The 18,407-nt window shown below is 33.8% G+C and overlaps 1 protein-coding gene across 14 annotated transcripts in view; it reads left to right on the top strand.

The window, feature by feature from the left end:
* Positions 1-18,407, top strand: part of Cdh18 (cadherin 18) — a 924,665-nt gene that overhangs the window by 597,731 nt on the left and 308,527 nt on the right. The gene's annotated exons all lie outside the window — the stretch shown is intronic.

Below are 18,407 nucleotides of genomic sequence, written 5' to 3'. Positions count from 1 at the left end.
TTTTGTTGAGGCAGAGTCTCACCATGTAGTTTAGTTCAGGGTGGCCTAGAACTCACTATGTAGCATAGGATGGTCTCAAACACACAGCAATCCTCCTGTTTCAGCCTCCTGAGTACTAGTGTGTACCACCATGCCTAGCATCAGAATAGCTTTCTCAAATATGGAAAAATATATTTAATTGTGGAAGGGTTTGGAAGCATTTCATGCTAAAGACTCAAGAACAGGGACTTGAGAACAAAATATACTTTAATTATCTCATGTAATTAGAGAAGTTGGACTAACATAAAAATGACATTTTAAAAAGTAAATGACCCGAAGTAGAATAAAATCTTTGGGAAAATACCTGGTAATTGCTTTATCGTACCATAAAAGTTCAAAATATGAAATAATGAATGAGAAATTACAATAGAGGCTATTTTGAAGTCATAAGATTTAGTATAACTTTTGAAGGACTTTCATATGTAAAATGAACAAAGATAAAGATAAAAAAAAATCTATTATATAAGAATCCAGTTGAAGAAAGCTCTCCTTACTTAGCATTACTGAGTGCAATGGTCAGAGTAGGGCAAAGGGACCAGTTGGGAAATCTTAGAAAATAGAGCCAAGTATTGCGGAGGCATGTTCTGGAGGTTCTTAGATGCAAGCATAAGTTTGATAACAATTGAAATGACTTAACATTATTGAATAGATGACCAACTTACACCTTCACAATCTTACCACATTGGAGATGTTTCGAGTTTCCAGCCCTGCTTCACATTTTTTTTTTTTTTTTGTACTGGGAATCAAACTTATGACCTTGTGCTTACAAAGCAGGAGAGTTAAATCCTGGCCCCTTGCTTCACGTATTTGTTCACAGAGATCTTTATTGTCAGACTCTTCTACAAAGTTTCACACGAATCCATTACATTGACAGCATTATGCTGACTGAATGATTGAGCAAAGGGGAGCAAATACCCTGTACTTGTTGGACAATTTGCATGATAGAAACAGCATAAAATCCAACTAAAATTATAGGGCTCTCTATCTCAATTAGAATTTTTAGGTGCCTAGTGTTACATGTACAGAGATATCTCTTCAAAGGTGAAGGATAAGATGTTGCATTTGCCTCTTCTACAATCAACAAAGAGCCACAATGTCTTCTGGGCACATTTGGAATTTGGAGGCAACACATTCCTTGCTTAGCTATAGTACTCTGTCTCATTTACCAACTAAGAAAGCTGCTAGTTTTGAGTGAGGCCCACAGCAAGAGAACTCTGTGTCATAGGTCCAGCCTAGGATTCAGACTGTTCTACCATTCATTCCATAGGACTCAGAAGAACCAATGGTGCTTGCTCCGCCAGGTAGAAAAGAGTGCTGTCCAGAGACTGACAGGCTCTCCCCAGATAAATGACAGTAGTAGTCCTTATGGTTTTGGACCAAAACTACATATCCCATTCTCAGTACCATTTTTCTGTAGCAGTCAGCTTTCCAATAGCTGAAACACAAAACTCAACACTCACAATTTAAAAGGGAAAGATTTAATTTGGATCACTGTTTCAGAGGATTCAGTCCATGGTAGGCTGGAGCACAGGCAGAAACATCACGGCAGAAGGCATGGCAGAGTGGAGATGCTCAGTTCCTAATGGCCAGGAAACAGTAGGGAAATGGTGCTAGAGAGAAAGGGATGAGGGACCAGACATAAATCCCCAAGGCCACACCTCTATAACCCACACAACACACCCAGAATGTGCTGGATCAAATTCAGAGGCAGAAACAAAAACAATTAAATGGTCTCTACTCTAACTGCCACATTGCCATATTAGGCAAGATACTATCCTGGGTATTTTAGTTAAAGTACTCAGACATTTAATTTATTCCATAATATTTATCATGAAGTAAATAAAGACTTGAAATGCAATGCTATTTAAAAGTTGTGTGTGTGTGTGTGTGTGTTTGTGTGTGAATTCTACTTTCCCAGTGACCTAATTCATATTTGCCCCTAAAACTTTACCAGGAAAACAGATTTGAATGGTTTTGAGAACTTACATTACCCAAATGTAATGTCATGTACTTTAATGATATTATTTTAATAATGATAGCATCTAGCTTATGTGAGTGGTAGATCATGACTTTATACTAAAGACTCGGAGAAGCGAAATTACTAGCTGTAGGTTTCACTGATTATTGATGGTAGTTTGATCTCAAGACAAAAATTGTATTCCATATGATTTAAACTTTAAATTTTTACTTTTCCTTTCCAAATGTGATTACTGATGTAAATAATTCTTTTAACTTTCTCAACTGAAAAGAGCTGTTTTACTACTTTCAGAATAAAAGATTAAGTTGGTTGTTGTATTGCTTTGCTAGAGTTGCCTTATCAAAGCATTGTACCACACAATGAATGAATGGCTTGAACAGAAAATTGTATCCTCACAGTGGTAGCATCTGGTATTTTGAGATCAAACTCCTAGAAAAGTTGGCTTCTACCAATGGTCCTCTCTTCGGCTTGAAGGTGGTGCTCTCTGGCTGCCTCTTTACATTGAAAAATAAATTTCTTATTGTTGTAAGGACATCAGTCAATTGGAAAAGAGCCCAGAATCATAGTTTTACTTTTTGCCTTAATACCCATGTTAATGATTGTATCCAAACCGATACTCTTAAGTGAAATAAATAGGACACACATGTGTAAATACCGAATAGTTCTCTAGTGTGAGAAACCAAATTCATTCAAATTCTGAGAGAGCAGATATTAGGATTTTGAAGTGCAAATTTGGGGGAGACATAATTCAGCCTGTAACAGTTGTCTTAATAACTTTGTATCCATCACCCCAAGTTTGCAGTCAATATAAATCAGAGAAAGATAGCATTGGAAAATGAGGAATTGATTATTACTATAAATGATAATGCAAATGTATATATGTGCTCAATCTTGATGGTTGATAGGTGGTGATTTTTCACCATCATAAGTATGATACAGAGACATCTCAAGTGTAAAAATGATAGGGTAGTATTGATTACCATCACTGCATATCATAGCCTCCTGTAGAAACCTGGTACCACAGCTACAGCTGGCTCTGTCTCCAGATATTTATGAAGGCTGGAGCATGGCTTGGCAGTATGCATTTCTAATGAGCTTCTAGTTGAAACTTCTGCTGTCCCTGTATAGAAGCCAAGTCAAGTATCGTAGTTCTAAAATATACACACTGATTCATTAATTTCTATGTTTTTTTTTTCTTCTGAGAAATGTCATGATTTCATTTAGCAAGCTTATCGAAGCAAAGTAGAAGTTTCAGAAAATTATTGAGAAAAGTCTTTTGCTGTGAGCTTCCCTTGGCTTTACCTAAATAAGTCTAATTCTTCTTGGTAAAAAAAAATAATAACACCTTTTTTCTGCCATTATACCCTAAGTCCTTCCCTTTGTCTAGAAATCACCTTGAAAACATCTGAGTTATCAGTTTGAAAGAGATAAGATTTTTCTTGGTTCCAGGTCTGATTTCCCAAATACAGCAACTTTTTAATCTACACAAAACTTGATAAGCTGCTTTTTGTTTTAGTGGCATTAAATCAACATGGAATTTTATCTGCTGTAGCTAAAAAGGAGAGTAATTATTAAACCCTTACTACTGGAAAACATATTGAATGTTGAAGATCAAGCACAGCTGGGAGCTGCTCATTCCCAGCAGCACCAGATGTTTCGTTTCCTGTCATTTGCTCAGAATTATTTACACATATGGGTGGGCAATCAGAAGGGTACGGGGCTGCCAAACATCTTCTACTCCAAAATGTGTTAACTTTTAGTCAACGATATAATAATGCATCACTTACAATACTACGAAAAATTAAAAATAAACTTATATACAGTGAAGTAGCTCCTTCCTATCAAATGTATTCTACATGGTTCTTACTCTCTTCCAAGAAGAGAAATGTTGTACATTTTTCATATATTTTTCCAAAATGTTTATATATAAAGAAATAAATATGATTGCTTTTAAAAATTAAGTAAAACAATATATGCACTATTCTGAAACATTTAACAATATATGTCAGAAATCATTATCCATTACAGAAAGAGCTGTGTTGTGTTCTGTTTTATGTATTTGAGAAATTCTTTTTTTTCTTGGTACTTAGGGTTAGGGTTAGGGGATCGAACTCTAAACCTTGCGCTTGTGAGGCAGGTGGAGGAACCACTGAGCTAAATCCCCAGCCACCATTTTATGTATTTGATACAATTCTTTTAACTAGTTCTAAGTAGCTGGGCATTCATAGGTAACTGTATATGGATATACATTTTGATTGAGCAAAAGCATACTTTGAATACAGCGTTAAGCATTGCTAATTTATATATAAATATATATCTTTTCCTTTGTATGTGACTAAATGTTATAAAATCATTTCTCAAATGGCATGAAAATGTTTTGATTACCTTTTATTCTTGTTTTCAATTGCAAATGACAGACATTAACACTCTGGTGGTCAAATCCTTGGAAGTAGAATTTATTAGTCAACAAATAAAACTTCTATAATATTGGTAGAAATACACAGATTTTCCTTAAATAGGGTGGCCTATTTTACGTAACTGTAAGCCATATGTAATAGTTCACACCTCGATGAACAGTCTTGCAAATCATATATAAGAACTTTAGACTTTTTAAAAATAGTCTCTTCAATGAGCACGTAGATCTCTAAAACGTTTTAAATTTTGTGTCTCTTCTTGTGAGTGAAGTTAGCAGCCCTCTTATTATAGTTAATAGCCTCATCTCTCTTTTCTTTGCTGTGTTCTTTCATGACATGCTTAGCCTTTGGCTCTGATATTTCTGTACTTTCAGTACTTTACCTAATGTGATTCTCAAGTTTACGCTGTAGAGATTTGCAGGTTTCAGAAATTAGTTTTACCAAAAAAACTTTTATGATTATTTGGATTTTTAAAAATTCTCCCACATTTCATCTTCACAGATGTATGAGGCCAGCATTACAGTTATTCCAAATGTGTTGGTTTATGCAATCTCAGATGCACTTTTGTCGGAAGCAGGTTATTTTTCATCAAGTTCGCTGTTTGTGTGATTCTGGGGGGAGTCTTAGCTCCTCTACTCCTGGGGTTTGCTGTCACCCTGATACTCAGCGCCTCTCAGTCTCCTCGCAGATGGGCGTCACACCTGGTGTGCGCCCTCCTCAGCAAAAATGTGTTTCTGCTGAGATTTACTTCTAGTGATTCCCCTCGCTTGTGAGAGATTTTTATTTTTTTCTATATCTATTCCTTTCCATGAGGCAAAATAAAAGTACGTTAGTTCATTCCTGTAAATTTTAGGCATCCTTATTGTATAATTTAGGCTCTAGGGATTGATGTTATTATGAACTGAACCCGTGTCTGTGATTTACACCCCCAGTTCGTGTCCCTTGGGTGCCTATGTTTCTTTTGGGCTCAAATTTGCCAATTTTAAATTAAACTTTCACCTAAAAGAGATGATGTTCTACTAATATGAAAGAATGTATGTTTGTATGTTCATCAATAAGCTTTTGAATAAATTATTGTGTATTATTACTGTGAAATGTGCTAGGTAAAATAATGAAAGAAGTATAGAGGTAACATAAAAAAATTGTAGTAAAGCCTTAGGACAATAGCATGACTCACTGTAAAATTATCAATTTAGATTTAATCTTTAATTTATCATCTATTTGTTGATGTAGCTATTGATTATTTTATTTATATCCAGAACTATATATGCAGTTCAATTTTAATAATTGCGAGAACTTTGAACTAAAGGGAAAAATATTTTTTTTCCTTACTGTCAATTTTTACTGTTTTTATATATTGCTTTTCTTATATGAATTGACAAAACTTTTGTAATATGAGCAAATAATTGAACTATAATAACAATACATATTTTCAGAATAAAAAATTAGACCTTGAGATTATACTCTTAATTTTGGAGGAAAGTGGATATAAAAGCTTCTTAAATATTCCCGATAAAGACATATCAGTTGAAGCATCTTTACTTTTGTAGGACCACAGTGCAGCAATTACAATAACAGTGTGGAAGATTCCTCATGTAAAGATATCTAAAAGTTACCTAGGTATACCAATAAAAGAATTTAAGGAAAAAAAAAAGTTATCTAAAAATACGCTGGAGGAATCGGTGAAGTTTGGTTGTTCCATTTTTGTTGTTTGTGTTAATTTTACATTTCTTCATCAAAATTTTACAAAGTTAAACCTTAGTAGGCAGCAAGAGTTAATTGGAATATTCCACAGGGACTTTATTACAACCAGGAGACCCTTCTTTGTATTCCATCCTTTTAAGTGATTACACTGTGCAACATATTACCTACTTTACTCCCTAATTGCTAAAAACCATAAAACTACATAAAGAGGATAACGCAATAACTGGAAATATGTACACCAAATTGCAAATAAAATCTCAATGAATTTCCAGATAGTAAAAGTAGAAACCTTGACTTTCTATGCACTGTGACAAAATTAGATACTTCATAGTTATCAGTTTTATATCCCCAAATTAGTAACATCTTGAAATTGTTTTGGTTATTTTTCTTTCCATAAGTCCAGTGACTGATAGCAAAATCAGTGATGAAGATCTTCCCCAAGCTCCTTATAATCTCTCTATTTCCCAGAGATCAATGTTTTAAAATAACACTCACCTACTGTTAATGAAACTCCCCCTACGTGGTAGGTGAAGGTTCAGTCAATCTTCTTTTACAAGGACAGGAGAATCAGATTTATTTCAGTAATGTAAGCTTCTTGTCTCCTCAAAAGTACTATAAGGCATTTAAATATTCATGACTTGATTTTTCTAAGCCAGCAGAAAGATAATGACAATGTGAGAGAGTCACACCTCATAAACATTATATTCAGTTGATAATCATTGTCATACATACATTTAATTTTTGGATAGTATATTGAAATAAATACATATATAATAAACACATGTAATAGGGGAATGTATTTCTAATATTTGAGTTTAAATTTTGTGGATAGAAAAAATATAACGTGTAATAAAATAAATCTAAGTCAAGTGCTAAAATACCATGTGTATATGACAATAATAGTATTACTTACTAACACATGTTAAGGCCTTACTATGAATCACCAAAAATTTTTAGTTCTCTAAACTTCTTTCAGCCCATATAATTGTAAGTGCAACTCATAGAGCTATCATATTCATTGAACTGTCAGGCAGCAGAAACTTTATGATATTAGATAACATATCTCTAAGACCATTGGCAAAGAAACAAAAGCATCACAATTCAAACACAAGTCTATATAAATCTATTGCTCAAAAAGACATGAAACTAAAACAGAAGTGCCTTTTAATATCATATCTCAAGCAAAGTACTTTAATGCTATATGTGATTCTTTGTATCTTCTACTGGAAAATGATCATTAACAACTTGCTTTTTAAAGCATCTGCCCCATTGCGTGGAGTGGAGAAGGCATACATGTGGTATAGAACTCACAGGTGCATGTCCACTCATAAGACACACATTTGAAGTGCTAACCTCCTTCCCTCATTGTACAAATAAATATGAACACACATCAAATCCAAAGGATGTGTTCATTGTACCTGAATATTTTATGACTGAAGACTACTTAATTTACTGTTCAATTTTTTTCCTCCTTAAAATATTCTTTCCCTGGACTTCTATGATACACTACTTGCTTCATCACCATGAACTGAGGCACAGAAGATTTCTTCTAGTGATTTCCAGACACCTGGTCCTCTACTCTCAGGATGTTTAATGTTCAGGGCTGAGTCCTATGACCTGTACTGTCTCCTATTTCAGTCTCGTTCAATGGGCCATTCGTGATCCTGAGATCCTGCTGACTCTGATGTGAAACCTGTAACTCCAATCTCCCACCAGCTCATAGTTTCTGCCCATTCTATGTCATCTTTCAAATGCCTCATATTAGCATACGTGCACTAAATTTGGTGATCAAATTTTTTATTTTTACACTTAATCTACCTCCTGCATTTAAAAACATTACCTTTTTCTTATCCATGCATCATAAAATGCCTAACACTTACCCTTAGCTTGCATATATATATATATATATGTACATATATATGTGTGTAAATGTGTATATATATTAATCTTTATCATGTGTATGTATATATACACATGTATATTAATACTATAACATATGTATGTGTATATATATTCATCTTATTCTTAGCTAACATCTGTTACCTACACTTCTAGTAGAGCGTTTTTTTCATTAGAGTATATTTGCCAAACTGAATCGTGATGTTTGTTTTGGGGAATGATACATCCATAAAACACATCTTGATCATTTTTGATCTTTTTTATTCCCCTCTGCAATAGTGTTTAAATCATTCTTCCATTTTATCTTCTCATTCTGCTATATCCCATTCTCCATGGAGGTAGAATGTTCTTTTAAATCAGTTTATATTATAGCCACCTTGAAATTCTCCAGGAGCTTTTCACTGCAAATAGTGAGAAATCAAAGTGATATTCTAAGAGATGATAGAAAGATAGTAGAGTAGGAAGCCCCGTATAACAGAGTCTCTTTGTTGTATGATACAAATTATATATATATATATATGTATATATGTACATATGATTATCTTTGTGAGAAAGTCACAAAAGAATTAAGAGGCTACTCCAAGCCAGCTTAATGTGACATCAGCCAAAGCGAGAGCCTGCGGCGCTGTCTGGCCATAGTCTCAGCGCAGTGCAGCAGTACATCATCGACAGGCGACGGTTCTCCCTTGCAAGTGGAACCAAAGCATGGACCACATGACACACATTCTGACTTCTAAGGGAGGCTGTCGGAGAGACTGGCTTCTGTGCCATCTGCCTTGGTTTGCTTATGAGGATGCTGAGAAGAAATATATTTGAGGACCTGGCTACTGACTAAGAAGGGTTTTGCTGTAGCAAAGTGAAGTTGATGACCTCTCCCACACGAGAAGAAAAGAAAAGTGGAAAGTATATCCATTATTCTGGGGTGTAAAGTTGCCTGCCTGAGGGACATATTTCTCTCTAGCTCATTTAGGGTAGTGATGAAACCCATCACGATCTAGATATATAGGAGGCAATGGGAACAAAAGAGCACTAGGAAGTATGCTTCTGCATCAGAGAATACAGGGCATACAAGGGAGAATTCAAAGGAATCCAGAAATTAGAAAATTATGAAAAAGAAATCTGGCAATCCTCTAATTAAGAAACTACACACAGAGTGGGAAGTGACTCTTCCATAGAGACGATTTAAATGGTCTCTAGTATCACTGGCCAGGCTGGATGGGGATGGTCTCTTTCTGCAGGAAGCCCCTCCATGAAGATTGAAAGGTGGCTAATTTTCACATGAGTAGGTATCAATACAAAGGTATAAGGAATATGCAGAAATAGGGAACAGGTTTCAATGAAAGGAGTCAGGAAATCTTCAAAAACTGATGGTAGAAATGTAAATATATAAATTACCCCCACAAAAAGTTTAAAAAATCATCATAAACATACTCTATAAGTTCATCAAATAATGGATAAACAAACAAAACATGAATTTCAACAGAAAGGAAACATTTATAAAACCAGGAATCTATGCAACAACACTGTCCTTCAAAATTGAAAAAAAAATAAATGCTCTCAGCCATAAAACTACAAGGGTTCATCACTATCATAATAGCCTTACAAGGATTACTGAGAGTAATCCTTAATTTGAAGGGAAACATGCCAAATAGTAACAGAAAATATGAAAATATAAATGCCACTAGAAAAGAAAATACAGAGTCAATTTAAAAAATGTATATATACATCAGGAAAAAAAAAGTATGATTGCTTTTCAACAGATGGTATTACCCTTATATGGGGGACCCTAGAGGATGTGATATTTTGCAGAAAATCAACTACATTGCAGGCCCTCAGAGAAGAAATTGAAAATGAATGTGCAGCAATCTCAATGACCAAGTTACCCAAACAGGAGTCTGCCATACTATTAAGTCTGAAAGATAATGACCACCACTTTGAGCAATTCTTGTAATTGTAGAGATAAAAGGTAACTTGTATTAATCTCATCATGCCTCAAGAAATTTGGTATTAAAATATTTATAAAAGGTTTTCTTTTCCTGAAATGTGTATACATGTTTTGGTTGACACTGCATATTGACAAGAAATGAGGTATTAAATATTGCAATGGTATTGAAAATCACTTTTAATTCTGATTTGAAGTTAAAAGAGAAAAGTATTAAAATACGTTAATGGATGCACAATATAAATTACTCTTTTGTGATATCAGTAAAATAAAATATGTGTGGTTGAAATAAGCATAGTTTTAGCAATTGATCATATATAAATTATCAATTTGAAATAGATTTTATGAGATGGTTTATTTAAATATCATGATATGCTCAAAAAGTACATAAGGAAGATAAAAAAATGGGAATAGTACGTCTGGTAAATAAATCAATTATCTACAAAGCAAAAGAAAAGGAGAAAAATAGGTATGGATAAAAGGAGACAAAAGTTATAAAGAAAAGAATAAAATGGCAACAGTAATTTCTTCTCTATCAAATATTAAATTTAATCACAGGACAATTAAACTCCTAGTTCAAAAAACATTGCCTGTAATCTCAGCATTTTAGGTTAAGGCAGGGAGATGACAATTCAGTTCCCACCTGGGAAACTTAATGACTCAGTCAGACTTTGTCTCAAAAAAAAGAAAAAAGAAAAAGAGAAATCCATGTTTTCACTTTGCGTGCCTCAGTGAACCATGGTGAATTCTGGTATGTAAATGCGACATGGAAAATCACAGAAAAACAGAGTTCCTAAGTTTTAAATTGCACTCTGTTCTGAGTGACATCAAGAAAGTCTTGGTATCCTTCTCTCGCCCTCCTGGGATCTAAACCACATCTTTGCCAAGCACATCCATGCTGTGTATGCTACTAGCACATCAGCTCCTTAGCAGGTGTCTTGGTCATTGGCTGTTACACCTGAAGGTGTTTGGAGAGTTTGTGTTTAAGTAACTCTCACTCTATTGAGTAATGGGCCCAGAGTGCAAGAGCAGTGGTGCTAGCAGTTCAAGGTTACAAGAGAAAAGCCTCAACTTGCCTCATTTCAGTGAAATAATTAGAGTCCTTTGGGACCAGGGATTTAGCTCAGTGATTCTGGTGCCTGCCTCACAAGCGCAAGGTCCCGAGTTCCATTGCTAGTACCCCCACAAAAAAATAAATAAAAAATAATAATAATAACTAGAGTCTTTTACTTAATAAGAAAAGGAAGAAATTCCTATGCTGAACTTGTGAATACCTGCATTAATAATGAATATTCTATCCATGAAATTGCCAATAAGAAAAAAAAAATAACTGCTAGTTTTGTTGTCACAACATAAAGAGCAATTCACTTGGACAGTTTATGGTAAGTGCTTAGTTACGATGGAAGAACCATTAAATTGTGGTTTCCTGCTATCCATGATTTCAGCCATCCATGAGGGTCAGAGTGCATACCCCTTGTAGGTCTGGCATGTGTGTAGAGAGTACTACTTATAACTGAACATAGCGCATGTTGTTACAAGTTAGACTACTGATGTACATTTGACTTGGTATTTCAACAGTGTCTTTAATTAATCTCCGTACTAAAAGGAACTAGTAAAAGCAGGATTTTATTGAGGAAATGGAACTTTATTTTCCAGCACTTATGTATATTTGATTTTGACAGGTTTTTAAATGAAAGGCACAGTATAATGTTAACCAAAACAGGGCATGCTTTTAAAAAGTTTTTCTGTAACGCAGTTACAATTAAATGTTATAAATTCAAGCTTAGTGTTTTAACATCATTCCTGCTAAAGAAACCATGAAGCAATTGGTCTATTTCCCATTTATTCATTCCCTCACTAACAAATGTTCACTCAGTGATTACAATATAAAAACAATAGACTTGTAAATGTAGGGGTTGCTGCAGAACATGCAAGATGCCTGGAACTGAGACAAAAGATCTTATCGCCCATAGCACCGTAGGTGGATACATTTCTACTGTTTCTTGCATCAGAATATAGGTAACACCACAGCTTGGGCAATACTTACAGGTCAGCACTAAGAAACCCTGAGCATTGTAATTCCCAGTCTTGCAAAAGTCTTGCACTCTTTCCAACCTCTTTACAGAAGGGAGATACGTTCTTCCTTCTCTGTCCTTAAGAGAGGTTCTCTTTTTCTACTCCAAGGCTGTTTGCTACACAGGGCAACTCTGAAAATGTAGTATGAAACAAAGTTCTCAATGCCTTTCCTCAGCAGATGTGCAGAAACACAAAACATCTGAGAAGATTTTATGAAGTCTTTAGTTTGGATCTTGGAGGGTATGTTTTTTAATGGGAGTTTGGAGATGAACACTTTCAAGGTAAACAAAGTTGAATGAGCGTGTCAGGGATCTATGCCTCTCCATATGTACACAGTTATTTCCTTGGTATCTTAATGAACCTTAAATGATTATTTTCAGTGGAAAAACACAACATGCAAAAGTTAATGCACTGTGATCCATTTATGCTATTATTTAGATATTTCCCTATCTTTAAAAGAGAACAACTCTTTAAGATAATTTTAAATATGCTTGATTATATAATGACTAAATAAATATAAATCATGATGTGCAAATGATCAAATCTTTAAGAATATGAGAATATTCTGAACTCATAGAATTAAAAGTTCAAATATAAAATTTGGGAATAAACTTGGATACAACATTTATAGGAAATTTATGTGAGGCTCCCCACAGTTCCATGTAATTTATGGCCATTTGCACTTTTAACTAGGCAAAGCCTATTTTTGTCAATCTACAGATGGAAGAGTAAGTAGGATGATTGGTGTACCTTCAATGACCAACGCAAGTTACTTAGCTGCAGCCTGTATGGAGAGACAAGTACACTTTGACAAGGTGCCCAGATGGAGAAAGAGTGAACAAGTGGTACACAGAGCCTACAACAGCAGATAGCACGTGGTTTGCAAAATATTCGAATTATTTGTCCCACAATACAGAACGTTAAAGCCACTCTTATTTAAGGAGCATTTATACTAACTGTGGTTACAAAGTACTATTTTTGCAGTAGTCTTATTTACCAAGAAAAATGGTTCAATGAATGATAATATTAGTGAGATTTAGTGAAGATAAGATTTGACACTATTTAGAAAAATAATTTAGAGCAATTTAATACGTATTTAGGCTAAAAGAATTTGGGCACAGGTTATGAGTCAATTGTTCCTTAATATAGGAAAATCTCATAGAGTTGTAGAGAACACAATTAAAATATAGAAGTATAAAAAGAAAATTGAAATTAAAAATTCAGAAAGTAGTATCAATGAGCTTTGAATATAAACTAGACATAGACCAAAAAAATAATGGAGATATTATTATTATTATTATTATTATTACTATTATTATTATTTTGGTACCAGAGAATGAATTCAGGTCCTTGCTCTTGCGCAGAACCACTGAGCTAAATCCCTGGCCCGTAATGGAGATATTCTTAATCACTGGATGCTAAACAAAATGTAGAATATATCTGCAATTTAAGAAAGGAGAGTGATTAAATAATATGATGAATGCTGCTGTCAAGTCCAATGCAATGAAAAAGGCAAGGTTGTAAAAATGTTTCCCTGCATGCCCATCCATCTAATTCACTGGACTGAGGACAAGGTGATATCTGGCTTTTCACTAAAGTCAAAATGACGAAAAAAGTTATAAGCCTTGAATAGATTCAGAGCACCAAGGCTGTCAGGTCAATACAAGTAAAGACACTCATGAAAGAAAACCTACAGGGGTGCTGCAGAAAGTGGCAAGAAAAATGGGATAAACGTGTTTGAAGGAAAGGGGAGAATTCTGTGCGGGATTAATGGCAATGTAGCTTTTACAGTGGTAATTTCCTTTTAAATTTTAAGCTTGTCATTATTTTCTATCATGTTTCATATACCTAAACATCTATCTACTTTGCCAGCAAGGAGATATGTGCTTGAAACCATCATTCCAAAGGATAAGTTCAGGTATTTCTAAATTCTTCATTGAACTTGAGCGAAACTGAGATTTTATTCAGTGCCAGTAACTTTAAACTTATATAATAACTTTGAAATTCACATTTAATATGTTTATCATAAATTGGCCCTAAAGTTCGATGGTTTTTAAGTAATTCATCATGAAAGTGTCCAGTCTTACTATTTCCAAAATGAGTCATCCTCACAAGATCAGCTTTATTTACAGTTTCAGAGTTTTGTTGCAAGTTTTATTTCAAGGTTGATTCCCTAATCTATATTTGTAATATCAATCTATTTCAGGGAATTCTCATAACCTTTAGGCTTTCATATTAGAAATAATAAATTAAATGTGTTTAAGACAGATACATGTAATATAACACTTAAATAAAATTCTTAAAGTTTTATCCTTTCTGAAGGTTAATATATAAATAAGAAAACCCTCTTAGTGAATTTGCATCATGTATCTATTGTTATTTACTCTACATAGATGTTCTAGATTTCTTTGTGGTCAAATTTTATAAATAAAGAACCAATAAGTTAAGAAATTATGGCAAAACACCAGCAAGAAGCAACAGCATTTTGTATGAAGATGAAAATCTTTTGCTTTGACTATCATGCTGACTAGCTTCATAGAAGGAGTGGCTTTATTAAGAGCTATTAATGATTTTTTGGCTTAAATTATTTTATTGGTACATTTTAGGTATACAATATGTTTACATTTATCATTGGGTGCTTGTACCTGTACATGATGTATCTTGGTTCTTATTTTTTCCCCATTACCTGTGCGGCCTTCACCCCTCCACCCTTCCCTATTTACATAGACTTCATTTCCATTTTTTTTTCTTTTCTCATAATTTTTTCTTTTCATTCTTTCCTTTCTCCATCTCCTCTCACCACCCCTACCCCTTTGGACCTTTCCTATTTCAAAGTATCAATTATTAGTTATTAATCCTTTTAATCCTTATTTACACTCTCAGTTTCTCACACTAGAGAAAATATTCGGTATTTACACATGTGTGTCCTATTTATTTCACTTAAGAGTATGGCCTCAATATGCATCCATTTAGCTATAAATGACTCTAGTTTCTCATTCTTTATGGCTGAGTAGCACTCCATTTTTTTAAAAACAACCCACATCTTCTTATTCCAGTTTCGAGTTGATGGGCACTTGGACTGTTTCCAAGCTTTAGCTATTACAAACTGTGCCGCTATAAATATGGGTGCACATATATCTCTGCGGTATGATTCTTTTAATTCTTTGGGGGAAATACCCACCAGGGGTATTCCAGGGGTACCTAGCTGGGTTAAATGGGACCTCCAGCCCTAGTTCTTTGAGGTATCTCCACACTGATTTCCATAGAGGTCGCACCAGTCTGCACTCCCACCAGCAATAGAGAAGGGTTCCTTTCTCTCCACACCCCAGCCTGCATTTGTTATTGGTTGGTTTCTTGATAGCAGCCACACTTTCTGAGGTGAGGTGGAATCTCAGTGTTGTTTTCATCTGCATCTCTCCAATGACCAGTGACATTGAACATTTTTTTCATATGTTTATTTGCTGTTTTTACTTCTTTGTCTGAGAAATGTCTGTTCATTTCAGATGCTCATTTTTGAACTGAGTCTTTGAATTTGGGGGGTCTGATTTTTTTCCATTCTTTATATATTCTAGATAGTAGCCCTTTGTCTGAGTTACAGCTGCTAAAAATTTTTTCCCACATTGTAGGTTGTCTGCTAGCTCTGTTGGTGGTTTCTCTTGCAGTGCAGAAGCTTTTTAATAAGATGAAATCCCAGTTGTTGATTATTTCTGCTAGTTCCCGTGCTATTGAGTTTTTGTTCATAAAGTCTTTTCCCATGCCAATATCTTCAAGAGTTCTACTTAACTTATCTTCCAGCAAGTTTAGTGTTTCTGTCTTAATATTTAGATCTTTAATCCACTTCAATCTTAGTTTGGTGCATGGTAATAGATATGGGTCTAGTTTTAATCTCTGGCAGGTTGAAATCCAGTTTTTCCAACACCATTTATTAAATAGGCTATCATTCCTCCAATGAGGGTGGTTGGCTCCTTTGTCAAAGATGAGGTGGCTGAGTATGTCTGAAGTTGTTTCTACATCTTCTAATCTATTCCACTGATCCTCAGGTCTGTTTCTTTGCCAGTACCATGCTGTTTTTATCACAGTAGCTTTGTAGTATAAAAGCTATTAATGATTAACTGCTGAATCTTAGGTGATCTGAGAAATTCAACATAAAAAGTTAATTTGAAAATGATGCTCTATTCATAAATTCTTACATTATTTAACATGCTTAAAGATAATGTAATGAAAACTTTTTTAATCAGAGAAATAATAAGGCTCAGAGAGTGAGATGAAAAACAATTGTGATCATTTTCAACAAAATGGACTTTACAAGTGGTCTCCTGATTCTTCAGTAGAGCAATTAATTCTACTTCTGAAAAGTGAGTACTTATAGAAGCCAGAGATTAATCTGAGCAAGCAATGTTGGATTATTTAATTTAAATATCAAGCACAAAGGAGAAGTTTGTGGTACAAATTATGTATTATGTATTATGTATTTCAGCCTTTGGAAGCTATTTCTTTGGAGTAATATGACAGTAATGATATTTAGCAGAGGAAATTCTTTCAAACGTCTCACACCCGTTTTAGGAGAGTAGGTACATTTATTTGGAGAATATTATTTAACATCAAAATTGATGAAGGTAGATATGAATTTGGAAAAGTAGTATTCAGTGTAGCTTAGACATCTGGAAACAAGGTCAAGTCCTACCCACTGGGGTCGTGCTGCTAGCTGCCTTTTATGTCATTCAGCCACCACTGGACTCTGTCATGGCACAAAACTCGTGCTTCAGCTGCTTCTATGTGCATGTTGGAGCATATTGTTTGCATGCATATATCACTGGCACAGGTTCTACCTAATAGGGTATAGAAAGAACTTTATTTTGGGTCTAAGTGTTCAGTGGGGAGTCAGGCCTCCATTCTTCAGAATGCACATATTTGAATTTTCCATGAAAGAAGGCAGGATGTTTGAACGCTGTTTAGGCAAAAACTGTTAATATCTACTCATTGCATCGGTCTTGATAAGTGGCTTATTTTACTATTTGAATTTCAACTTTAACCTATGGAGGGGAAGATTTCTTGAGTAGAAGAAATTTTTGTATTTGTAGCTTTATTCTATAATTTTATAGTAAATTAAATTATTTCTTAAAGCTCAGTTGAAATGTTTACATTTGTTCTTTCAATACACAAGGTCAAATTTATCACTTATATTTGTCATAATGGATTCATAAACAAATAATTCATATCTAAATTGATATACTTATAGTTTTGGAATGACATAAAAGATCAACATTGTATAGAAAGGAAACAGTCATTTTACGTATCAGAAATGCAATACAAAAGCTACTTTCTTCTCCTTTTACTCATGAATTATGCTTTGTTAAATAACAGCATAAAGGGCAAAGATGTTAATTTCATCTGAAAATCACACTAAGTGGTGTGAAAATGTTAAAAATACAATGCCTTCTATGTATTCATCAGTTGGCTTCTAAGAATGACTAAAGTTTCTTTTTTTAAAATACATGACTTTAAATTTAGAATTACTTGGCAAAAATTTATATAAAATCAAATATTTTTAAGTAGGCTGGAAAAGTATTGAAAGTAGTTATTTTAGCTAACATTTTTAATAAATAGGAGTTTTAGAAATAATACAGAATAAGACAAAATTATAAGATTCATATAAGTACATATTGTAAGTTAAAAATAATACATTTTGTTTTTTAAAATTGCTCCATTTCTTTTACCATGCAAACTTAGAATAATATTGTTCTTTTTAATATTGTAAGAAAGATTATGAATCATTTTAAATTAAATCAATTAAACAGATAACTTAGTTTTTATAAAATATTATAAAACTTGAATTTCATATGTGTCATACAGTTACAATGAAATTCCAGTTGTAATTCTACACAATTCTTGTAAAATAGCTAAAACTGCTTCTTATGAACTCTCACTTAGTGAAAAAGAAACTGATAGAAAAAAATGCCCCACTGTAGAATATCTTGTAACATTTTCATCCCCAAATCTAAAGAAAATCTTTTTATACAAGTATATGTTACATTATTACTGATTATTAAAGTTTTAATATTAATTATGTTTTCATATCAATTTCTTTGTAATTCATTCAGACATACATTAATTTATACTGATTTACAGGGTAAAATTTATGAATGTAGAAATAATTCATCTATTTTTTTTCTAAATAAAATAGCCATATTCTTGAATCGATATCATTTTATAATATTTATTCAAACAGAGATATGAAGAAATTGCAGCAATATTTCACCCAAAATATTGTGTTTAAACCGCTAATTTGAGGATCAACCTTGCCTCCTATTTGTCTCCTAGAAATATTCTTCAAATTTTAATTTATTGTCCAATT

This window comes from Heterocephalus glaber, unplaced genomic scaffold (assembly GCF_053883595.1).
Source record: "Heterocephalus glaber isolate CG9 unplaced genomic scaffold, H.glaber_assembly_v1.0 deba00001538, whole genome shotgun sequence".
Lineage (NCBI taxonomy): Eukaryota > Metazoa > Chordata > Mammalia > Rodentia > Bathyergidae > Heterocephalus > Heterocephalus glaber.
The sequence above is the reverse complement of the archived record's forward strand: the minus strand, read 5'-3'. Positions and strand labels throughout refer to the sequence as shown.